At 40.7% G+C, this 26,257-nt stretch overlaps 1 protein-coding gene across 1 annotated transcript in view; it reads left to right on the top strand.

Annotated features, from left to right (window-relative positions):
* Positions 1 to 26,257, top strand: part of FAT3 (FAT atypical cadherin 3) — a 524,400-nt gene that overhangs the window by 117,457 nt on the left and 380,686 nt on the right.

The following is a 26,257-nucleotide window of genomic DNA, read 5'->3' as shown; positions in this document are numbered from 1 at the left end:
CCACAGCCAAACTACCAAGGTGTCTTATCATTCCAAAGTCATTTTCAAATATATTCTGAGTTTTAACACTGAATAGTAATTTCTCAGCATGGTTTCATTGTCTATTCGGGTCATAGCTTAATGGAGCAGAGGGCCGATCAAGGTCATTGTATAAGTTAATGAAGATTAAAAGAGAAAAGGCCGGTGTGTGGGATCTTGATTGTTTCATTGAAAAACCCAAAATTGTTCAGGAACTCATAAATTAGCCCTGTTTAATGTTTATAAAGATAATTACGGAAAGATTGCTTCAAAGTAATAACTGTTATAAAAATGAGCCCTTTTTAAAACCCTGATTTATAAAGCACTTATTTGCCTTCAAGAATTTTGGGGGCTAATTTATAAGCTGATTCACCATCTGTCTCTTTTTGGCAAAACAGGAGAAATGGTTGGGTACGATTTTAGGAGCTAGATTAAAATATTAATTGTATATTTTACATGAACAAGAAACAGGAGGAGGAGTTTTGCCTTTGACTATAGGTGACTCCTTTTTATAAAGTATCTTTTAAATTGCTCTACTTTGTGATTAGTTAAGATGAAAAATGTACTCTAAAAAGAAAACATAAAGCTTGAAAACAAATGGTGTTGTTAGTAAGCTTTTTTTTTTTAAAGATATATTTATTTTTATTTGAGAGATGGCGGGGAGGGGCAGAGGGAGAGAGAAAGAGAGAGAATCCTCAAGCTGATTCCCTGCTGAGTGCAGAGCCCAATGTGCGGCCTTACCTGGGGCCGGATGGCGGCCGACCTGGGGCCCGATCCCAGAACCCTGAGATTATGACCTGAGCCGAAATCAAGAGCCGGAAGCTCAACTGACTGAGCCACCCAGGCACCCGTTAGTGAGCTTTTAACCAAAGTGTTTAAAGTTTCATTCAGTTTACACACCATAGCAATTAAATATCTGGGGCATATTATCTGATGATGCTCCAGTTCTAGATGCAGAAGAAACTTCTGTGTTCCCCAGGATTAATATTATCCATTGATTGAGGGCCTCTGACATGCCCACATTTTGGTTATTTTTACTATCTCTAAAGGTCCAGTAGCCATGCAGGGTTGAGACTGTGTTATATTGCCATGCTGATAAGCAGGAAATTGAGGATGAAGGGACTGAGGATTGGGCCCAAGACTGCATCCAGTTCTGTCTGACTTGAGGGATATTCTCTCTCTCTTCTGACCTTGATTCTTTGAAAAGTTTGGATAATTATAAGCAAATATTTTATAAACTAAACACAGTTATACCAGTGGTCTAGACCATCAGACTTTGGGATCAGGGTGTTTTAAAATCAGTCTTCTCTTTCTGAGTTGATGTCTTCTACTATCAGCTACATAATTTCTAACCATCGGAATTCAGTTCTGGCTATATTTTCCACTTAAATCTGTCTTGACTCTCCTTAAATCGTCCTGAAATGTAAGCATAGACATAGAAACCATATGCCCACTCCATGACTGGGGTACAAATTGCCTTTCCCATTCCTTGTCTGTTTGTCTTAATTGTCTCATCTGTCTTACTTAGATTGTAAGCCCTTTGGGAAACACCAAGCCTTGCTGTGTATGGAACCCACAGAACTTCTTGGGTTATTATTTTCCATTAGGTGAGACAGCAGTGATCTAAGAATGATCATTTTTTGTGGGTTTGGCTGAAATGTCTGGCCATGGGAACACAAGGGCTGTATACACATACACACCGGTCTTATTTGTGGCTTTCAGTGGCCCTTGCAATCTGGTGCTTTTCAAAATTCTGTCTCTTAGATTAATTTTCTTCCTGTGAGTCTAATTCTGAGACAATCTCCACTATACTCATAGGCATAGCTTTTAAAAAAGCATTTCATATACTTTATGGAAATTTTAGAGGAAAAATATAGGAATAAAAAGAAGGAAATATAATCCCATAAACTAGCATAACTTCACTTACTGTCATATTTTTTCCTTAAGAATTTTTTGCAGCCTGCTTTTTTCATTTAATATATTTTTAACATTCTTCTATACATTAAACATTCTTCTGTAAATGCTCTTTTAATGTCTGTATAGCAGTCTACTTTACGGGTATGTCAATCCCTTTTTTCTGTTGGAGAATTTCATGTTTTTTTTTTTTTCTTTTCGTGGCTATTATTTAAGTATACGGTTTGTTGTATTTGTTATTATAAACAACGCTTTGATGAACATCTTTGGATGTTTGAAATCTTTTAACCTACTTTTATTCCTTTCTTAGCTTTAATCCATTTAAGTGTGATTATTTGATCAAGGGGTATGGGTAGTTTAAAGGCCTTAATACATTTGTTTTCTATAATTTTTTTAGCAAAGGATCAGTGTCAACATGTAAAAAGAAATTCTACAAAAAACAGTCCAATAGAAAACTTGGCAAATGTCTTGACTAAGAATTTAATAGAACATAAGTCAAAATATGCAGTAAATGTGAGAAGATGCTCACCTTTAGTAGTAATCAGGGAAACAAAACTATAAGAGCCATTGCACATCCGTAAGTTTGGCAGAAATTAAATTTGGCTTTCACCAAGTGGTTTTGAGGCTGTAAAGAAACTCATGTACTGTTGCACAGGGCGTCAATTGCTTCAACTTTGGAGAACAATTCACCAAGATCTCCTAAGGGAGAGTAGAAGATATACTTACGCTAATCAATACTGGAGAAGATTCTCCTGAAAGTGCTTGCAAATTTATTACAGTGTTGCTTCTCATAGCAAGAAGCTGGAAACATCTTCAAAGTCCATCTCTGGAAGAATGGATAAGCATAGTATAGCATATTCATGCGGTTGAATACTCTAGATCTGTGAAATGAATAAGCCAGAGCTACATTTATCAGTACAAATCTTAAAAAACATGTTGTTGAGAGAAAAAGGAGGCTTCAAAAAAGCCTGCTTTTTGTACATTATGTATAAAATACTTAAAACATACAGAAATTATTTTATATTATTTTTGGAGATATTCACATGGAGTAAATGCATCAGTAAGTGGTAGTGATGTATGGAGGGAAATGGAGTGGAACCGTCTGCAAATGGCTTTCAGTTCTATCTGTGAAGTTTTAGCTCTCAAGCTAAATGAGCAGTACGTAGCATACCTTATATTATTCCTCTACATTTTTAGCATTCCGAAATGTAAATGAACAATTTTACTTCCCCCAGCACTATAAATGAGCATCCACTCCTCCTGCTCTTCCCTGCGTGGACCACCCCATTGCTGATGGCAGTTTGGTAACTTGGTCTCCATCATGTAATTTGGAATATTTTCTACCGGTCACAGAGGTTTGACCTCAGGGGTAGATCCACAAAACCTAGTTGAGTCTGCCTAATGATAACCACCAAGCATTTTGAAGATACTGGCAAGAGTCAGGGTATTTTCTAAGGCAGTAGAACATATTTTTTCACTGGCCCTGGGAGATTCCCAAATTGTTTCTGGCCAAGCTAATAACTCAAGTCAATGTGTGTTTCTGAATGTCTACGGTGTACTCTTCTCAAGATGCTAGATGATGGTCAGCGACGTAGCTTGCCATTGGATGCCTGTCACCATCTATGCCCTCCCCACACTCCTACCCAGCTCGCACACTCTACAGGCCCTATTGTATGGTTTTGAGAAGGCCGGTCCCTCTTCTGTTTATCGGTCTCTTCCAGTTTGTTCTTCTGCACGTTTGGAAATTTCTTCTGTCTTTTATTTATTTGACAAACCCCACTTATCCTTGAAGATTTAGCTTAAATGTAAATTCCTGGGAAAGGCTTCCTGGATCCTCAGTGTCTCCTGTGTGTTCCTGAGTCCCGGTGCATATCACCATCTGCACAATTTGTCCCTCACTTGTGACTCTTGGCATGTGTATCTATCTCCCTAATTAGGCGTATAAGCTTCTTAGAGTCAGAGACTATGTTCTTCGTGTTTGTATACTTAATTGGTGCAGTACTTACCATAGAGCAGGTACTCAGTAAATGTTTGTTAACTTAATTGGAATTAGCAATAATCTCAGTTGTGTGTGTATGAGATGGAGGATGTGCAGAGGAGGAGGCTGGGTATGGAAGAGATAGAAGAAAAAGAGGGGGGAGATTAAATCAGCCAGCCACCATCTTATTATATTTCCACTGCTTCTATGTATCGTTTGCATTTCACCTTTTTCCATTGGGATCCTTTCTTGGTGGATTACAATTATGCTGAAGTTTTATCTGCTCGTTTGTAGTATTGGAATGTCACCTAATTTAACGCCCCCCACACATTTAATAACCACATCTTTGATTCCTTCATCTTAGGCATCAGTATAGGCAGAAATAGCTTATATTTTAGGCCTTAGTCCTGCAATTCCAAGTGCTTGTGAGACATTTGCTCTCATTGGTTTGTTTTTTTTTTTTTAAGATTTTATTTATTTATTTGAGAGAGAGAGAATGAGAGACAGAGAGCATGAGAGGGAGGAGAGTCAGAGGGAGAAACAGACTCCCCGCTGAGCGGGGAGCCTGATGTGGGACTCGATCCTGGGACTCCAGGATCATGACCTGAGCCGAAGGCAGTCGCTTAACCAACTGAGCCACCCAGGCACCCTGAAGATTTTATTTATTTATTTGAGAGAGAGACTGAGAGAGAGAGAGAGCATGAGAGGGGGGAGGGTCGGGAGGGTCAGAGGGAGAAGCAGACTCCCTGCCGAGCAGGAAGCCCGATGCGGGACTCGATCCAGGGACTCCAGGATCATGACCTGAGCTGAAGGCAGTTACTTAACCAACTGAGCCACCCAGGCGCCCACTCTCATTGGTTTTGTCTGAGGTTAGAAACTAACTCCTGAAGCCAGGATCCCAGTAATGACGTATTTTATGCCTCATCCAGGAGATGAAGAGTTTTTTGGTAGCAAGCCCCCTCACAGAGGCAACATTATGTGAACTTAGGGTCTGGCAAGAAATTTGGAATTTTTTTTTTTCATATAGATAAAGAATATATGCCATTTCTGCTGTTCTAGTCCCGAGTAATATGGATCCTTCGTAGGCCTTTTAGACAAAGTCTACCTTAATTGGTCAGAACTCGTGAGCAAATGTGTTCTGTATGCTAGGAACAGGGGGGTGAATGGGCTAGGTGTCACCTCTGCCCTGCAGGTGCTTAGAGAGATGTGGTCGAAACTAGAGGCTTTAGATATGGGGTCAGGACATGACGAGTGTCTCTGTGGGAAGAGGAGACTCCAGATGCTTAGCGCAGCATGACTGCTGTAAACCAGGGACCCTAGGAAGGCTTTCTGAGGCAGAAATCAGAAATCAAAGCTAAAACCTGAGGTCTGAGTGGGGAGTTGTCAACTGAAGAGGTGAAGAGAAGAGTATTTCTTTCGATTTAGGTAGTGCGAAGGGTACAGATATCCCATGAATCCTAGGCTGGTGACAAAAAACAGTTAAAAAGTTGGAAGGTGGGGAAATGCCAGAAATGCTTAAAAATGTGCTTTGCTGTCTTCATGATGCATTGTTCCTCACTGATTCTATTCATTGTTGGTTCTCGGTAGAAAAGTACAAACAGTCATGTCACCACTGTGACCGGCACTAAGAACATTGCCCTCCCTGGACATCCACTGGTCTTAAGTCCTTTTCCCTTTTCCATCCCCCACTTGAAATGGATGGCTGTTTATCATTGTGGGTCTTGATTCAAGACATTTTTGTATGTGTATGTCTCACCATTTTCACGGCAAGGTCCTTGAATGTGGGGATTGTGTCTTTCCTCTAGTTTCTGGGATACTCACTCCTGTCTCTGTGGAGATTCTGGGATTCTCTGCATCATTTTTAGCCTTGTGATGTTTTTAGTGACCTCTCTCGAGCCATTTTGTTCATCTCCTGGCAGAGAACTCCATTTACCAATAGCACTCTGCTGGCTATTTTGTGTGGGCTGTCTATTTTTTGTCTTTGGGTCACTGATGAACAATAGACATGGACATACCCTAGGATGCCTCGCTGGACCCTTTCTCTTTGTGGGGAGCCCCGGGTCAGGGGAATGGTGAAAGAGCTCAGAGAGAACGTACATTTATCCATGTGAAAAGCTGGCTATATGCCCACCCAGAGACAAAGCCTGACTTTACAAAATACTGAGATTCTTTGTTAGTTTTCCAGCAATCACTTGTTGACCAGAGGAAGGCAAAACAAGGAAACAAAAAACCTTAGCATACCAAAAAGTATATGAGCATATCCCAAGCTCTTAAAAGTTTTGATTATCATTAGTGTACTTCTTTATGCCAGTGCATTTGAAGCATGTTATTTCAAATCTAAAGTTATGAGCTAGACTCACCATAGTCAAATACAAAATGAAATTTATTTTCAGGGAGTCGCCTCCCTACAAATCCTTATAAAAAGCCTTTATTGAGAGAGCAGGTCATAAAATCAAGTGAAAAGGAAGAAATTAAAGACCAAAGGTTAATGTGGAGCAAAGGAGGAAGGTTAAGTGATTTATGAGACAACTCAAGTGAGAGAAATCAACTCCCTTTCAAGGTTCGCATGTTGAATGGAGGCACCAGCCACCAGCAGTGGGTTAGTGAGTGTGTGTGTACAAGTGTGTGTGCGTGTATGTGTGGGGGAGGGAAGAGGGCTCCAGGACTGGACGACTGGGCGGTAAAGAGGTGTCTACAAAGCAGTGAGCATATGAATTGGAAAACGGGAAGCAAGGGGGCAGCCTTTAGCTTCTTCTGTGTTGGCTAGATCACCATCTTTTTGTTGCAGTCACCAGACCAGCTGAAGGCCATTGATCAGACGGCAGTGTTGGACTGATGATGTCTCATTTGTGCAAACCCAGTTTCAGAACAATTCGTCAAAGCCATCTGAGTATATTTGGGTCATAAGCAAAATGACATAAAAGTCAAGTCTGCCTGTATGTTCCAGAGACTCTCTCTTAGGGCGCAGGCAGAATGAGGGTTTGGAATTTTATGGAACTTGCCAGCAGAGCAGCCCATATACCACCCACTCCATACCTACGAGCATGCAGAACGCACAAAACAAGGGAGTAACATGAAATACTGTAGGAAGTGGAGAGCAGATGATTCCCTTTGAGTGGCACGAAAGACATGTAAATACACAGACTCTATCAAAACACCTTGAATGGACTGTGTGGTAAGTGCTGAGCTCTGTGAGAATGAAACCTAACCCCTGACCTCCTGAAGCCCATAAGCTTTATAAACAAGGATGCCCAAAGAGCTTGGGGTGGGGTGGCTGGGTGGCGCAGTCGGTTAAGCATCGGACTCTTGATTTGGCTCAGGTCATGATCTCCGGGCCCTGAGTTGGAGCCACATGTCGGGCTCCATGCTTAGTGCAGAGTCTGCTTGAGATTATCTCTCCCTCTCCCTCTGTCCCTCCTGCTCTTGCGCTGTTTTTTTCTCTCTCTCTCTCTCCAGTAAATAAATCTTAAGGGAAAAAAAAAGAAAAAAGAGCTTGGGGTGTAGAGAAGGAAAACTCACACTTGCTAAAATGTGCCAGTATTCTGAGTACTTCACATTGGAGGATCAGGTTGAAGAAAGTGGTACAGAGGGGCTAAAAACTAATTAAATTCGTTCTGGAAAGTTGTAGGAAATTGCCCATTTCAAGTATATTTGCTGTGACCTTCTCCTCTACTTGTTTATTTCTTCTGCCACCTCAACCACCACTTGAGGCCTTTTGTGTAACGAGTTATTTAATTTTGTTCAGACTGCCGGCGGCCAAAGGTGGTAATGTAAAATGTAAATGGTGTACTTTAATTGCGCTGAAAATTCCTCCATATGCTACCTTTTTTGTTTCTGAATACCTGATGGAAAGTTCATTGATGAACTTTATTAGTGAATCCAAAGGGACCATGATTGGTCTTTCGTTTATTATTTTTAATTGAGACTGTCTGACAGCTGTATTTAAAATACTTTCCCACAGAAGAGAGTGGGGATTTCTATGGTAACTTGAGACTATGTGTTCTGTATAGCAGATGACAATGTAGATTTCACTATTTGGGGGTTTCTGGTGTGAAGTGTATTTCTGTCCATGCTTTACGTAGGTGGCAAATGGCAAATCTAAAAACATAAACCGTCAGACTTTTAGTTCAGGGCGTTCGAATAAAAAGGTCCAAAACGAGATGTCACCTAATCCCCAAAACAGAGTGTGCCTCTTTTTCTGGGTAATTCTTGTAGCTATCCTTTTGTAAGCACTTGCTCTTACAGATACATCTTTACTTTAAATGTTCTACTTTGGTTTAAATGTTCTTACCCTGAGCTTATTTATTATCTCACTGGAATCAATTGCTCTCTCACTCCTTAAATCTATATCTCCTCTAGCACTTAATGTGTGTTAGTGTACTGATTTCTTTTATTGTCTGTGTTTGGGCTTGGATGGAGGCTTCCTGAAGGCAGAAAATGTTTATTCAGCTTTGTAGCTCTTATACTTAACACAGCTGGTACCAGACCCCAGAACAGATGCCCAGTAAATGTGGAACTTGAATTTGTTCAAGGTTCACTGAGTTCTTCTACGTCTGTATTAGAACATGAGGTCAGTTAGACAGCTCAGGGTATGCAAGTCACAGTTGGCCTTGACCTTGGCTAACTTACAAGTGCATGCTCTGGGGGGTCTGTCAAAATGGCAGCATGGCATGGGTCTGTGAAACCATGTGGCTCATGAGAAGTCAGTAATACTGTCCCTGGTAATAGCCTTTAGTACAGAAGCCAGAAGGCCTCGTGTACCTATGAATAAGCTAGCAAGGCACATTACTTTCCTGAAGTGTCCTTGGGGAAAAGGTTACAGCATATAAAAGTAGTTTAAGGCAGCTAGCTATAGGTTAAACACTGGCTATGTGAGGCCAGGCAAACATCTTAAAAATAAAATGCTTTCTTAGGCCTGGAAAATACTATTCAGGATAGTTATGTATTCAAGATACTTATTTCAAAGAGAACATTTTGAGCTGGTAACCATCACCTGAGCTCTCTCTAGAACCAGCTTTACTCTTGATTCTAACGTTTCTACAGATGACAACATCATTCTCCCTAGTTATCCAGACTCGACATACTGGAGTCTTTTTTCTCTTTAAAAATAAAAAATCTTACTAAAATTTCTTATTTCGTCAGGTGCCAAATCCTGTAAGTTTAAGTTAAGCATGTGGCTTGGTATTTATCTCTTTCTTCCAGTTCTACCATTGTTGTCCTTTGGCCCAGCTGGTCCTAGTGACTACCTATTATTACCTACACCATGAATCCTAATCTCCTTGCTTAGGAGGTAGCCTGTAAGTCTGGCATGTTACCATATACTAGCTGAGGCTTCATAGGGATGTCTGTTAACTTCCCACTCTAGAAGGCTGTTACCCCCACAGCTATGAGGCTTGGAGGGGGGAGGCAGGATGGAGGAGGGTATAGTGAGCTCTCCTCACAATTAAAGAGGGAGGCAAAAGTCATATATTTTTTCAATTGTGTGCAGTGCTTTTAACTTCTGAGTACACTTTTATGATTGTTATCACATTCTTTTCACTTGCTCTACCCCCCAGACATTTGTTAAGCACTTACTGTGTGCCAGGCATTTGGGAGACAGACATCAAAGAGCTTGATTTATAGAAAAAGTTGGGGATGCTTTGGAAGCATATAAAGAGTATATCTTACCTTATGTTGCTCACGCATGGACTCCGAGAAGCCTTCTATTGGAAGAAGGCCAGTATGTCTGAAGTATGAGGGTGATGGGTATAAAGTGTGACAGGTAGTCAGTGGAGGACCTTTCAGGTCTTTTGAAGAAATTATGATGTTGCCCAAATATGTTAATGATTTTATTCCCTCAAGCAACCTCCTGAGATAAACAGAAAAGATATTACAATCCCCATTTTATAGGTTTTATAAATGATTGCGATATAGCTAAAATGTTCAGTGTCTTGCCCAAGGTCGTGGTATACTCCAAAGTTTTAGAATGCTCCTACTTTCAACCCATTCATCCATGCATTCATTCACTCTCATTTGGCAAATATTTATGTGTTTAGGCCTCTGGTGTAAGGCCTACAATTAAGGTTCAGTATTCTGTGCTGAACTCATAACATCTGGTAAAATCAGGAAGACCTTGAATGGCTTCACTCTCAGTTCCCATCCTACTCTGTTCATGCTGATAAGCTCCCCTGGTTAGGCAGACCCTCCTTAGCAAAGGGGCCAGGCACAGTTGCTGCTTATCCCCAGCAACCTGCCGAATTGTTCAAATAAGCCAGTCACATTGTGCCGTGAGAAATGGGGCACTCCACCCCCTTGGCGCTGCAAGGGCTGCCTTCCCACAGCTGTTCCTTGTGTTCCCAAGAACAACCCCATGTGGCTCTGCATGGTATGCAGTATCCTTCTCTCCTGGACTGTGAGTTCATGTGACTAATGAAATGTCTATCTCATCTGTCTAGTATTGAGTGTCATGTACCAGCCATGTCCATGACCCTAAGGTAGGAATTCTTCCCTTACCAACATGGTGACTAGGAGGCCATTAAAACCGAGCCAGAAACACAAATTTTTTTTTTTAAAGATTTTATTTATTTATTTGACAGAGAGAGACACAGCGAGAGAGGGAACACAAGCAGGGGGAGTGGGAGAGGGAGAAGCAGGCTCCCCACAGAGCAGGGAGCCCGATGCGGGACTCGATCCCAGGACCCTGGGATCATGACCTGAGCTGAAGGCAGTCGCTTAACCAACTGAGCCACCCAGGCGCCCCAGAAACACAAATTTTAAAGGGAGTAAGTTTAAAGAGTTGATATATTTGGGCATCAGCTCCCTTTGCATGCCTTTTATTATGGAGCAAACCAATACTAGAACTTTTGCTCTGGAATTAAGGAAAGCGTTTGCATCAAAGGGCTCCCACTACCAAAATTGTAGGGGTGAGTTGTTTTTGTTGTTGTTTGAATGCAACCCCCAAGGTGAAAGGCAAGAGGAACAACTGGATTTATGTTCTGTGTCCCTGCTTAGAATACGTGAAACAGACTTTGTAGTTTCTGCAAAGATTACCAGCGAAAGGTGCCCAATCCACCATGCATTCTCTTTCAGCAACATTCTATGATATAGGCGGATTTTCCTGGGAGATCAGAAAGGCTCCAGGGTCAGGTAGAGGGAAGCAATGCGCATTTTATTGTGACTATAAGTGAATGTAAATGCTTAGTTATAAGCACAAGGGAGACAACCAGTTGTTGATTTTGACTTTAATAAAATACTTTCACTGAATGCTGCATGACCAAAACATAAATAAATAAGCCATGTGGAGTGAAATTATAACTTCCTGGATGAGGCACTAAGGGAAGATTTTTAAGGAGTTTCTGAAAACATTTGCTGTTGAGTGGATCTTAGGGAAGCTGCTAAACTGCTCTTCTATCCAGTCCCTTTTGTTAATTCAGATCAGTGACAAGACACTGTTGCACCCTTAGGAGTTTCTTCCTTGACAAAGATGACTAAGGGTACCTTATGGATAAGAAGCTGAACTGATGATCAGGAAGGAAGACCTGGATTGTCAATTTAATCTGTGCTTCATTTTAGCATTTGTTAAATTGATGTCCCAGCTGTGAGCATTGCAAAGAAAATACTAAATTACTCCAATCAGTTAAACTGGAGTCATGTTGTTTCCACCCCTTGCTCATCTAAATAAAATATCTGGGCACTGATGATATTTAAATTTTATATAGTTTGAAAAATTATGTTTGTGTAGAATATTTACCTCTTCATATTATATATTGGGATCCTAGTGATGTTTTAGGCTTTGCATTATAGCTTTAGAAATCAAATCCCAAAGTTGTAAAAAACAAAACAAAGCAAAAAACAAAAACAAAACAAAACAAAAACCAATCAGAGCATAAGCTACAAGACTGTAGGAAGCTTATACATTCAAGGGAAAAGTATTTACCTATCTTAGTGCATTTGTGCATAAATCCAGTTTATTTTATTTAGAAAATTTTTTGAAGAGCATTTCTAATTGGAGGTGGATTTTGGCTTGTTCACTTGGTATTATTCTAGGACTACTACAGAGTAATGTTACCTTAGTTCTAATAATTTCTCAGGATTGTAAGGGACAAATTGACTAATGAAATAAATAGAGTCAGCATCTAAAACTGTAAGTGTCTCATGCTTGCAACTCTTGTCCTCTCGATTATTGCACCCTTTTGATTTCTCTGCTTTATGAGATTTCAGAGCACAGGAAGCTTTAAGTTGCTGACTAGGAAGTAAAAAAAATACCAGATACTGGATTCTAGTGCCCAGTGGGACACCATGTAGGAATCAGACTTTTGGGAATTAGACTGTGAAGAAAAATCTCAGCCATCTCAAAATCTCCCACTTGAAAATAATAGTAAAAATAATTATAACAAATAATTTGTTAAAACAAATAGGCAAAGCGTAATTTTTACTTTATTTCATTCCACAGATATAACAACTTTTAATTACTCAAGGTTTATATTTTTAAGATTTTTAAAAATTAATTTTACTTAGAGAAATGGGATGATACTCTAAGTATTGTTGAACTTGGTATTTTTAATTTAAATTCAATTAATTAACATATGGTGTATTATTAGTTTCAGAGGTAAAGCTCAGTGATTCATCGTTGCATACAATACCCAGTGCTCATTCCATCAGGTGCCCTCCTTAATGTGCATCACCCACTTACCCAATCCCCCCACCCCTCTCCCCTCCAGCAACCCTCAGTTTGTTTCCTATGATTAAGAGTCTCTTATGGTTTGTCTCCCTCTCTGATTTCATCTTCTTTTATTTTTCCTTCCCTTCCCCTACAGTCCTCTGTTTCGTTTCTTAAATTCTACATATGAGTGAGATCATATAATTGTTTTTCCCTGATTGACTTATTTCACTTAGCTTAATACCCTCTAGTTCCATACATGTCATTGCAAATGGTAAGATTTCATTTTCTGATGGCTGCATAGTATTCCATTGTGTGTGTGTGTGTGTGTGTACACATCTTCTTTATCCATTCATCTGTCAATGGTCATCTGGGCTCTTTCCTTATTTTGGCTATTGTGGACATTGCTGCTATAAACATGGGGTGCAGGTGCCCCTTCGGATCACTACATTTGTATCTTTGGGGTAAATACCTAGCAGTGCAATTGCTGGATCATAGGATAGCTCTATTTTCAACTTTTTGAGGAACCTCCATACTGTTTTCCAGAGTGGCTGCACCAGCTTGCATTCCCACCAACAGTGCAGGAGGGTTCCCCTTTCTCCACATTCTTGCCAACATCTGTCATGAACTTGGTCTTTTTACTTAATTACACATTTGGACGTCTGCCATGACCGTGCACATAGATAGATCTCATTCATTTTAAAACAGTAGCAGTACCATAAACCCTGCTTTTGTTAGTGAACATTTGGATGGTTTTCCATTTTTCATAATTTCCAACATTATTACAGGGGGTAAGTCTTTTCCCCCTATGAGTGTATTTCTGCGCATTAAAATTCTTAGAGTAGATATTATAAATTTAATAATAATAGCAGAGCTGTTGGCAACTTTGGGGTCCTTACCATGTGACAATCATTCTGCTGGGAATGTACAGCATTCCCTCCTAATCCTTATGACAACACTATTAAGCAGGTTCTTTTGTGTTTCCCCACTTTATAGCTGAGGAAACCAAGCCATACAGAGATTAAGTAGCTCCCCAAAGTTATGTAGCAAATAAGAAACAGAATCTAGACTTAAATCCAGGTCTTTCTGACTTTACAGTCCATGATCACTGTCCTTCTGGCCCCCATGGCCATGTCTATATCAAGTATTTAACTTGCTCTGTCCAAATGCCTTCTCTTTTCTCAGCTGGAGCTTCTTTTCCAGATTCCTCTCTGCTCTGCTGTTCTGGCATCGTGCTATAGAGATCTCCAAGACCTCTGCTTTCGCCCTCCTATCTGGAGACAGGCCAGAAGCAGCCAGTTCTTCTCTCATTTACTCCTTCCTGAACTCCATCTTGGGCTCCGTTGCCGAGACTGCATTCCCGGCAGAAGGCACGGCCTACCTAGGTCTAAGAGAGGGAGAAAGGAGAGTTTCCTCTGGGCTTCCTGGATTTGTAATGCCTTTGCTGTGAGCCAACAGATTCCAGCTGACCAGCAGCCTCTGAGGCGGTCACAAAGAGCAGCTATCATAAAATGGGGGCGGGGGGTGGGGGGCGGAGAAACATTATTGCATGTCCAAGACGGAAAGGATCATAGATACTCTTTGGTGCTTTGAACTACACGGGTATAACCAGGTAGTGGGGGCAGCCAAGTAAATGAACTGGAAGGTGCTGGCATCTCATTTGGTAGAATTTGTATGGCAGAACTAACTACCATCCAGTGCTGATTCTTAGACAACCTATGTGAACTACAGTATACAGAATACACTCTTTGAATGATTTCTGGGCATCGTGTGGGAGGAGTACATTTGTCTGGAAATTTTCCATATGTGCCTCAGAACCCAGCTCCTTCTTAATCTTTCCCCACTTTCTGCAGCAAACACGTCTCCTCCTATCTTTTATTTTCTTTGCTACTTTTAAACAAAGTTGTTTTCTAATATTTATTTTTTTGGCTCACTGTCTATTAGATGGCAAGGCCTGCGTGGGTATGAATCCTATCTCATTTACCATTTACCTATTTATCCTCACCTATATTTTCCTCCCCAATATTTGCTTCCTTTCTTCCATTCAAGTCTGTTGCTCACCTTTTCTGTGTCAAGCCCATCATGCCCGTAGAGGGGCAATGATGTGTGTGGAAGATACTGCTTCTTCTCTCACCAACTCATAACCTGATAAGAAGTTTTCTCCTAGGAAAACCTAGATTCTTGCATAGTGTCTGACACAGGAACTCAATAAATGCTTATTTATTTGTTAAATATCTACCGATAAGGAAATTGACCCACGGTTATTAACTGACTTGTCCGCTCAGTCATAGGATGTGGGTTGCCATTGTCGGTCGCCATGTTGCAGTTTCCAGCTGGTCTGCCCAGTTAAGGCCACTATTATTGCTGTACACTAAGAGGAGAGTGGTATGCCAATGTAATCAGTGCTAATGATCCTAATAATTAGCTTGCGAGGCAGATAGTTGGTCAGGGGCCGTACGTAGTTCCTTCACTGGTTGTGAGAACTGAATGAATTTTCTAAAAGATTATCTTTTGTCCCAAGGTATGTCTTCTTGGCATAGAGCCCCCAAACTGGCCCTGTGTCTAGGCTGTGTAAATCATAAAAAGAATTCTTGTCACTTAAGTTCCACTGTGTATTTTCCCCCATAGCAGTTTTATGTTTTTCTTTGTTTTAGATTTTATTTACTTTCTTATGTTTAGAGCTGTTATCACAAAATAGTTGCTCACATTGGGCAGCGTTTACCCATATCTGATAATTTCACTAGTATTTGACCAGTATAAGGAAGAGAGAAACCTCTGGAAGATACTGCTCAAAGGACGTTGTTGACAGGGGCACCTGTTTGCACTGGGTGCATAAAAACAGGAATCACGTGCAACTCACACAGAAATAGACCTGGAAGAAAAGGAAAATTACTTGAGAACAATGGGATATAGCCTTTATTAAGCATCCTCAGAGAAGGAAAAACAACAATTTAAGATGTTGGATGATAGAAGCCGATAATAAAACTGCATCCATTTTATCTTATGTAAATTATTGAACTACAGAAAAAAAAAGTCAAGTCATTTAATCTAAACCCTACAGCTTCCTGGTTGTAAGTTCTATTAGAAGACTGAGTCATTCTTGCTATCTCTTTGCAGAGCAATAACTGTAAATTTCACCCTATATGTTCTCGTCTACATTGCTTCTCCAGCTAATAACCACTGTTAATATTCTGAAATCAGACACCCAGGTTGCTAGACTGTAACTGTAGCTTATCTATAGGTGAACAGAATTTATTTGTTCATAAAGAAGTTAATCGGACAAGTAATTTTTGAGAAATGTCTATGGAAATGAGTGTGTGTTGAAAGGAAATGAGTGAGTGTTCACATACATATTTATACAACCTAACGGTTTATTCCACATGCAATTTTTAGAAAAAAAAAAAAAAAACAGATTTACAGGTTCAAAAATATAGAAATAAGCTTATATGTGGTTCCCTCTAAGGAAAAAAACAGATCATTTTAAATCTCGATTGACTTCAAATAAAACAATTCTTCAAATTAAAAAGAAGCTTGCAGATGTCATGGGTAGTCAATAGTGTAATGAAAACAGGGCATTTTAACTCCTTGGAATCCTAGTGTTAGGTTATATGTGTGCTCACTATTTACTCTCTGGAAACTGTGGCATGTAGTAGTCATTAAATAAATGTTGAGGACTGAAGAAATTGACTTTCTCCCCACCACCTCATCTGCTCATTGGGAGATTTCATTTTGGATGACATAAGAGAGGCTGGAGAATCCCAAGTATCCTGAGAAAAGTCCAGAAAAGAGATCTCCAAAGTAATGCTGCCCTGGAGACAGAAAAGGACCAAACTAAAGCTGTAGTTAGACATTTGAACTAATTGAACCACATATTGCTGGACTGGCTTATTTTAATCAACTTAATGAGGACACCAAATCCAATAAATTGCACAGAAATGAAAGAGCCTAAACACCAAATTAGCGTCTGAACAGCTAATTATATGGCCATGCATGTATTACATGAATGAAAACATTTGTCCCCATCCTGCCACCTCCCCCCTCCCATAAGCACACAAATTCATATGTGCTAAGCAACCACAAGTCCCATGGGAATTCTCGGCAGTTGCTGGAGCAAACCAGAAAGGCACGGAAATAGTTCTCAATTATAAAGAATAAAATACCAGCTTTTATGTACCCTAAGAATTGTACTGTTTTAAAATAATCATTAATGAATTGATGAAAGGACTTCTGATTGCATAACTGGCTAATTTCAGCCTTATCAAAACTCTGGCTCTGTTCTTAGATGCGTACTGCTCATGAATAGTTAATTCTGAACATATTCTGCATGCAGGGACTAGAAAAGGTAAAGCTCTTAGCCCCAATTTCATACACTGTACCTGTACGTGAACAAAGGGGTTTTTAGGTTGATACTGTACACTCTAGGTAGGAGATATGGGAAAGATATGGATAATTTCCATGAATTCCTCTAAGGACTCATATGTGAAATAGAGGAGAGTCTGCTGTTCTTTTGGTAGACTCATCTTTGTTTTGCTTTAATTTGCTTTCAGAATAAAACACTCCAGAATTGTCCTTTGGGGGGCTGTTACTACGGATTGGTTAGTTACTTTATTGACTGTGTATTAACATTCTCTGAACTACGTGTTCTGCCTGTTTCTTTACTAAATTATACTTTCCAACCTAGGCAGATGGCAGTGCCTGTTTCGGAGGGACATTTTGCTGTGCTTTTTTTTTTTTTTTTTTAACACATGAGTCTGCTAGTTTTGGGGGCCCTGTCCTTCTCCTATTTCAGTAGTCAGTAATGAGAGATCACATTACAAAGTACAGGGGAAATAATAAAGAATTTAGTTTCATTCATTTATTCTATAGGCAATTATTAAGCACTTTCTTTGTTCCAGATTCTGTAATCAAGTGCCATAAAAAAAAAAAATCCTACATATTCTGTCTTTCCTCTTTGCCCTACCCAAATAACATGACCTGAACTCTACAACCAGTAACTGTAAGCTTGGTATCTTCCAGAAGTTTCGTCTTGTCTTCCTTTGTTGTATCTTCATCCCTATTCTCTGAGTCTTTGTTTTGCTTTTGCAAAGCCCATTCATGTGATTTACCTAAACAGACTTTCTTTACACAAAGATGAACCCTGACCTTTACCTTGAAGAGCACAGAGAACTAGAGAAGGGCTTGACATTAGTTTTCCTGTATATTCTACCAAGATCTTGCCCCAGTGTCCAGCTCCCTTCTGATTCCTACTGGCAGGCATTCTCTTAAGTGCAGAGCTCTTCCAAAATGTTGGGGAGTATAACCTTGATTGGAGAAGAGGAAGGGGACAAGAGAGAACAGAGGAGAAAGAAGGGTGGGGAATAAAAGAGTCATTGCCTTTTTCCAGAAGAAGCTTCTCCTCCCCTTACCCAGGACAGTAAGATATGGTCCATGCTTGCCAGGTGTTTTTATTCTAATGAGGAAGATAGAAAAATAAGTCCACAATTAGAGTATTGTGTGAAAAGTGCCAAAAACGTTGAGTATCCATAGATTGGGATCCCCACTTAATAAGTGTTTAAAAACTTCCCTTAAGGTGTTTGTAATGACTCGGTTTAATCTGTTTCATATTTTGTATTTCAAGGGAGGCAAATATAGTTACTGGGGCCCTGGAGGATATACCAACCATTCAGGAAGTTCCATATGGAGGTTGGTTTTCTAGCAAATGAAAGGAGGCTGGTGGTGACTCACTTCCAGTACTCTGGGAGACTAAACACACAACAAAAAAACAACTGTAAAACAAAAAAAGCAACTCATAATCTCAGTGTTGCCATTACTGTTCTTGGTATCAGAGAAAAAATACACCCTTCTCAAAAGCAAGATTTTTTTAACTATAATATTTGAATTCTTGAATCAAGAGTCATTCATATTACACAGTCTAATCTCATTTTACAGAAGAGACTGAATCCTGCAGATGTTCGTAACAGTAGCCTACATTTATTGAGCACATTCTTTGTGTCCGATATCCATAGTTTACACTGATGATCACATTACTCTTATAAAACCCTAAATTCTAAGAAGTAGTTTCCATGGGAATGCCATGATGCACATAAAGTAGCTGAAGCTGTGTGAGGTTCGATAACTTGCCCAAGGTCACACAACCTAGAAAGTGATAGAGACTTGAACCTGGATCATAATGGCTCCAAAGCCCATGCTCATGACCACACCACTAATTTGCACAATGCAATACAGCCACTAGAGCTCCTCATTCTTTTGGCCTTGCCTCCGAAATGTCTGTCAAATCCATAATCTAGACTAGTGGTTCTTAAACTTGAGTATGCAACAGTTATCTGGAAGACTTGTTAAAACACAGAGTACAGGGTCTGTGTGGACTGACTCTAAGGTGCTCCCCATAATCCTTGCTTTCTGGTGTTTGTACCTTGATATAATCCTCTCCCTTTGGGCAAGGGATCTGTGACTTCTAACCAGTAGAATATGGCAACAATGATGGGGTGTCACTCCTGTGATGATGGTACATTATATGAGACTCTGTCCTGCTAACAGATTTGCTCCAGAGACACCCCTGACCTGATGAAGTAAGCAGCCATGTTGAGCAAGCTCATGTGACAAGGAACTCTGGGTAGCTTCTGGGAGCTGCAGGTGCCAGGCAGGACCTGGGAGCATCATCCAGATAATAGCTAGCAAGAAGCTGGGGCCCTCAGTTCTACAGTCACAAGTAAATTAATTCTGCTAACAAACTCAATGAGCTTGGCGGCAGATTTTCCCCGCTTGAGCCTCCAGATGACAACACAGCTTGTCCAACACCTTGATTGCGACCTTATGAGACCCTGAACAGAGGACCCACCCAGCAGTGCCCAAGACTCCTGACCCACAGGAACTACAAAACAATAAATATAAGCTGCGTTAAGCTGCTGAGTTTATGGTGGTTTTTCCATAGCCATAGATAACTAACTAATACATCCCCTGAGTTTCTGATTCAGTAGGTTTGGGGTAAGTCCCAAGAATTTGAATTTATAAAAACTTCTTTGGGGCCAGTCATGCTGCTGGTTTGGAGACCACACTTTGAGAACCATTGGCCTAGACCCTAGACAATTGCATTATATCCAACTTGTTTTCATATGCCCTCTGAACCTCTCTGCTCCATTTTCTTTTTTTTTTTTAAGATTTTATTTATTTTTTTGACACAGAGAGAGAGACAGATAGAGAAAGCACAAGCAGGTGGAGCGACAGGCAGAGGGAGAGGGAGAAGCAGGCTCCCTGAGGACCTCCCCCAGGACCCTGGGATCATGACCTGAGCCGAAGGCAGTCGCTTAACCAACTGAGCCACCCAGGCGCCCTCTCTGCTCCATTTTCCACACTGAAGCCAGAGAAGTTCTTGTGTCACAAATCATATTACTGCTGTCTAAAAGCCTTTCAGTACCCTCCCACTGCTGTAAGATGAAGACTAAATGCTCTGCTCCTGCAACCACTCAAGCCCATCTCCCAGCATTCCCTCACTCTACCCCCAAGAACAGGGGCCTCTTCTCCTTTGCCCACTTTCCCTCCTGTGCTTCAAACCACTCCATTCCTGCAGATTAATTCTGTGCTCTCTTTTGATGGACTCCTACTCACATTGAGCTCAAGTGTTCCCTCCTCAGCAAAGCCTTCTCTGACCTCAGCCTGGATGAGGAGTTTCTGTAATACATTGACTTGGGGGTTAAAAGTATGGGCTCTAAACTCCACCTGTCTGGGTTTGGATATCAGTTCCACCATTTGTCATCTCTGGAACCTTGGACAAATTAACGTCTCTCTGTCTCCACTTCCTCAACAGTAAGGGCAACACTATGAGTGTGGTTGCTTCATCATATGAGGAAAATTAATACCATCTACATTAAAATGAGGTGTGATAGTAGGTTACTTCATTAAGTTGGAAGAATCAAATGATTTAAATGCATAGAACCACGTCGGGCACCTAGTATGTGCTCAGTAAATGGTGACGGTAGCTGCTTTTTGTTACTACTGTCGTGATTTCTTATAGAACTAAATTCCTTTACATCACTACTTGACATTCTGCATGTGGTAATGTGAATGTCCATCGTGCCTTCTAGATTATAAGCTTCATGAGAGTAGGAACCACTCTTGCTTCTCATTTTAGTCCCTGGGCTTCATGCAGTACCTGATAAAGCATGGACGGTCAGAAGATACAGTGTATATTTGATGAATGAATGACAGCATGGATGGTCAGAAGATACAGTGTATATTTGATGAATGAATGAATGAATGAATAAATGGTAACAGGTCAGGACCCCGTTCCAGAAGGCCTAGTCCCAGATCAATATGTATTCTTTCCACTTGGGCGGAATAAGTTTCATAATGCTTTTCAGTCTCTATAATCGTACCAGTCCATGAGCCCCACCCTTCACCTGCTAGGTTGTGGTGAGATCATATGGAGAGTCTGTTAGGCTTGTCCTTGATCTTGGGTTCCATTGGACTCTGTGCCATCAGGTATAATTGGCTTTTGTCATGGAGCTTAGAGAAGAGCTAGTCTTGAATAATTATGCTTAAACACAGGAGCATCTTCACTTCTTGAGATTTTCCTTCTTACTTCAATGCCTTCTAAAGTTGTAACATGCACCAGATGCCAAGAGGACATCATCGCTCTAAACCAAACTATATTAGTGTCTCTCTGACGTCGAGTACTGTGTGTCCAGAGCTTGGCTCCTCTTCATCAGGGCTGGTCAGAGTCCTGGAACATACATTACACACCACAGCTCTCTTTGCAGTGTGCTGGAGGGTAGCCCCAATCCATTCTTGATTCCAAAAAGAGAAATGCATTTTGTAGATTTTTTTTTTTTTACTTTATCCTGAGAGCAACCAAAGAGCTGGCTCAGAAAACTAAAGTTTGCAAGGTTCTCTGGAGACATTCTCCCTCCCTACCCCATTTCATTAACCTTTCTTCTGAAACTACTTTTGCATGCATGGGTTTAATTAAGAGTTTTTGAATGCAAAACTGGAAAAAAAGCCCATCTCTCCCTTGGTTTATTCCTTCATCTGATTTGGGTTGAACGTATACATTTTTTGAAAATTAATTATAATTGCTTTTGACAAAAGAAATAGCTCTTTTTTTATGTCTTCAAATCCTTAATGTCAGCTTATATGCAACTAATGATGATAGCCGTCGACATAATCAGTTCTAATGGTCTCCACTGTCTACCTAGTTTTGCATATAAGATGTAATTTAAATTTCAGAAAGCCTGGGCTGAATGGTTCTTAGTTCTGTGTTTAAAACATTACTGCAGTGTTCATTGGAAAGAGGTCTGTTATTGCAAACTGGATTTGAATCTCTGCTTGCCAGCTCTGGGAACGTGGGGAGATTCTGCTGGTCCTTTAGGCTGACTCTTCCCCTTTCAGGTAACACTACCTTGAGCAGTGGGGGGGTCACTGAAAGATATCATGTGTGTGAGCAGACTTTATAAACTGTGAAGTGTTCTTTATACTGTGATTATTATTTCTAATTCATATCATCCTCACAGGAATTTTTTTAATTTCCTTGAATTCAGAAAAGAAAGCTCAATTTTTATTACCGATTTCTAAAAATCTGATAGTAACACTTTACAGCTGTTCAGCTCTTAGAATTTACCAAGCATCTTCTCACACCTTCTGGTGGAAGGAGAAAGGGGTTCTTGCTAGGCAGCTTGATGTATATATTTCACTTAATCCAGAAACCTTGTGAGAAAGCCAACATTAGGTCTGCATTTTATATAAGAAAACTTAAGATCAGGGTTATACAGCTTGAACTCAGGTCTCTATCATGAATTGTTCTCTTGTCCTTAGACGTAGTTCTCTTCTGTGAAGAAGGTTGCAAATAATACAGGGCAGGGCCTTGAATTTGCTAGAGTGGACCACTCACTGTACAAATTCTGCTTTTTAGATCTTAACCTTCACTTATATTAGCAGAGAAACATGGAACTAAGAAAGTACCTCCGAGAATTTATTACCCAAGGGGCGCCTGTCTGGCTCAGTTGGTAGAGCATGTGACTTTTGATCTTGGGGTTGTAAGTTTGAGCCCCACGTCGGGTGTAGAGATTACTTAAAAAAAAACTTAAAAAAAAAAAAGAAAAAATAAAAAAAGAATTTCTTGCTCTACTTAAATCGAAGGCTGGACCAAGGTAACCAAGATGCAGAACTAGCCTAAGGATAGACTAACTCAGTGTTCTCACCTGGTGATGATTTCCCCTGCTTCTGCCTCAACATTTTACTGTATCTGGAGACATCTTTTATTGTTGCAACTGGCTAGGTGCTATTGACAGCTAAGTGGTTATAGAACACAGATGCCACCAAACACTATGATGTGTAGAACTCTCCTACCTTTCACAATAAGGAATTATACGGCCCCAAATGTCAATAGTGCCGAGGCTGAGAAACCTCACTGTAGCTGGAGGAGTCAAGGAGGGCTTCCTGGAAGAGGTGATACCAGAGCTGGGTATAACCTATAATTAAAACTTCTCCAGGCAGACAAAGGAAAGGAAGGGCATTCCAAACAAGGGGCGTGACGTTTGCGTAAGTATAAGGCCTGTAGTTGTGCCTCATATGTAGGAATTTCTTTGCTCTTTGGCATTTTTGTAGCATCTCTGGGAGAAGTAGCGGGGTGACATGAGAGCCGTGTGCGGAGTTCTTTTTTTCCAACTGTAATTCACATTGAGAGTTGGATTGTAAACTTATCTCGTTCCCCAGAATCACTCTTTCTGCCAGACAGCCTGTGAATATCATCAGCAGTTCTCAAGAGGATCATGAAGAGATTACTGTCCAGTAATGATACAGACAGATAATCAAGCCCAGTCGCAGGTCTTCACAGACCTGTGCTTGTTGCCCCTTGGTGGGTGTCTGTAAGAATTGAATCACATGTAGGTGAACACTTGAACACCTGCACAGAACACTTCTTTCCTTGCTTTTGTATCCTTGGCCCCCATACAGTGTCTCCTGCGTGGTCTAAGTGCCAGGGAAATTTGATGGGGCAGCATGCAGAAGTGGTTCTTATGTAGTAATTCAGGGCTCTGGGTCTCTAGCCAATGCAATTTGCTAGCCTTATGTGCTTTTGAACACACACACGCACACCACAGAAGATTTTCCTCCTTTATATTATACCACAGCTTCAATTTGGTTAAAATCAATTCTTTTCAATGTATTCATTAACCATGCGTGCACGTGGGCATGCGCTGGCAGACCTTGATTCGAATCCCGGCTTTGGCTTTTGCTTGCTATGTGACTTCCGGCCCATGCCTTCACCTCTCTAAGCTCCAACTTGCACATCTCTAAAGTGGACATCATAGCACTTAGCAAAATTGTATTCAGGATTAGAGCTAGGATGCCAAGAATCTAAAACAGTGATAGTAGATACACTAAATATTAGCTTCATTATTACTGCTGTTATGACAATGGTAATGACAGTGTCATAGCATTGGAATCTGAGGTGTGGAAGACAGGAAGGTCGACAAGATGCCTTCCTGTCTATTGGTGCTCATGGTGAAGACACGCCCTCACCAGTGCGCCAGAAGGGTTGTTACTACATAATCCCACCCTCTCGGTCCTGTAACAACCCTATGGCCATGGTGGTAAGACTGAGCTTTGTGACCTTGGGTAAGTTATTTAACTTCTCTGAGCGTCACTGAATGATTGCAAGACCTAGATGAAAGAAAACATGTAAAATTCTTGGCACACAATAGACACAGAGCAAATGCTGGTTCCCTTCTCCCTGAGGCAGTCATCATCAAGATGTTCTGTGGATTTTACTGCTGGCAAAAACAAATGAGGTTAAATAAAAGTCAGGGGTGAAAATAAGGGGAATTACAGCGTTTTTGTTTTCTTTGGCTTGGTTTTCTTTAAGTTTCACAAAATATTCAGAGATTCTTCTCTCCTTTAACCTTTGGTGGATTTCAGATGACTTGTCGTTCTCCAAGGTGAAATTTATTTTTCTGCTTTGATCTCTAGACATCTCTAGACATTTCTCATAGATGGCTTTGACCTTGGATGGAGATGTCTCAACTCTGTCTGCACCGATCCTGGTTACACCCCCTCCAATCCCAGCTTGAACTCCTAGAATTTCTTCTCTGGATCAGTCACTTCTGCCCTGGCCTGTGGGTGTCTGCTTGCACTAGATGCCCAGAAGATGGACAGAATTTTCCTCTTTATGCCCAGAGCTCCTACCCTTATTCTGAGTTGTAGATACTGTCTTGGCACTTTACAGAGGGTGTGTAGTTTCCTGCCTCAAGCCCTGAGAGATCCCCTGGAGTTCACATCTCTTAAGTAAGCTTCTTCCCAATCTTTTATTTCTTCACATACCCTACACTGTTTACTGTTCCTTGAATATGCAAATGCTAACTTTCATTCTGATTGTATCATCCTTCCACCCACTAGGATGTTACTTCCAAGCCTCAACCCAAGAGAACTTTGCTCCCTCCTCTAATCATAGCATTGGCGATCATCTTTATTAGAATACTTACATTGCATTGTTAGTTTCATGTGTGTCCCCAGCAAAATTTTGAGTTCTCAGGGCACAGGGGCCATGGAAAATGAATCTTCATTGAATCCAGGGCAACTGATATAATGTAATGCATAGAGTGGATGTGTCCCAATGCATATCATTAAGGAAGCAGGGGGAGGAAGCAAAAGGCCTTGCAAACATGCTGAAGGATAATGGCAGGAATGGGACTATGAGTAGATTCTTCAGGCTTCATGCTCTTGGTGCCACTGGGAACTGACCATATGGGGAGTAAAGATCCCAGGAAGTCCAGGGTTTTCAGAGGCTGAGCCAGAATCAGTCATAGACTGCGACACTGGCCTCGTGGAAGGAGTAGGAGCCACACGGACCTGGGGGCCCATCTTCATTCCAACACTCAGTAGCTCTGTGATCTCCTGCAAATGGTTACAGTTCTTTGATGCTCAACTTCAGTTTGGGTAGCAACGTGGTTAATATCTTCTACTTAGAGACAATGCATTTGGCTCACAGTAGACACTCAATGAATTGTCCTTATTAGCATATCCAATGTGTGAGTGACTTGAGTGTCCCTTGGAGTATCTGTTGCATTGTCTGAGTATTATTGCATCTACCTTATTGTTGCCATTAGTGTGCTAAGTCCTGTGGTGGCCACTTTCCCTACATTTTCTCCTTTAATGTTTTCCTCAATAATCTTGTAAGATGAGAGGTTCTCTTGTCATACGTATTATACAGATGAAGAAACTGAGGATTGGAGAAAGTAAGTGACTTGCCCAGTATTTCCCATAATAGGTAATTAGGATTTAAAGCCAGCCAGTCCTACTGCTGAACCTATGTTCCTTGCCACCATCCTCTTATCTTCTCTTCCACATTATTGGGAAACACCTATGTGTTTCTACGAAGCTGTCCTGACTCTGGAAGCCTTAACAGAACATGTGGAAATTACAATTTCTATATTAAAAAAACTCTATATTTCAGGTTTCCAGATCTAATCAGTAATGGACCACAGGGCCAGGTAATCCTAATACATTAATAGCCCTAATACATATATTATATGCTTAAATAATGAGACCACTGAGCATAATTTCAGGGCAGCATAAAAACTGGTTTAGGAGATGGATTTTTGATGTCTTTCTTTGAAGTTCCCAGGTTTAAAAGAAATCTATGCTGTTTTTCAATGAAAAAAAGTCAACAATCTAGTATTTTTTTTCTACTGATCCATAACCTCCTCAAGGAGAGGTAG

The sequence above is a fragment of the Mirounga leonina genome, unplaced genomic scaffold, assembly GCF_011800145.1.
Source record: "Mirounga leonina isolate KUSES-001 unplaced genomic scaffold, KU_Mleo_1.0 Mir_153, whole genome shotgun sequence".
In the NCBI taxonomy this organism is placed as follows: domain Eukaryota; kingdom Metazoa; phylum Chordata; class Mammalia; order Carnivora; family Phocidae; genus Mirounga; species Mirounga leonina.
Note: the sequence above shows the minus strand (reverse complement) of the source record. Positions and strands in the feature narration are given on the sequence as shown.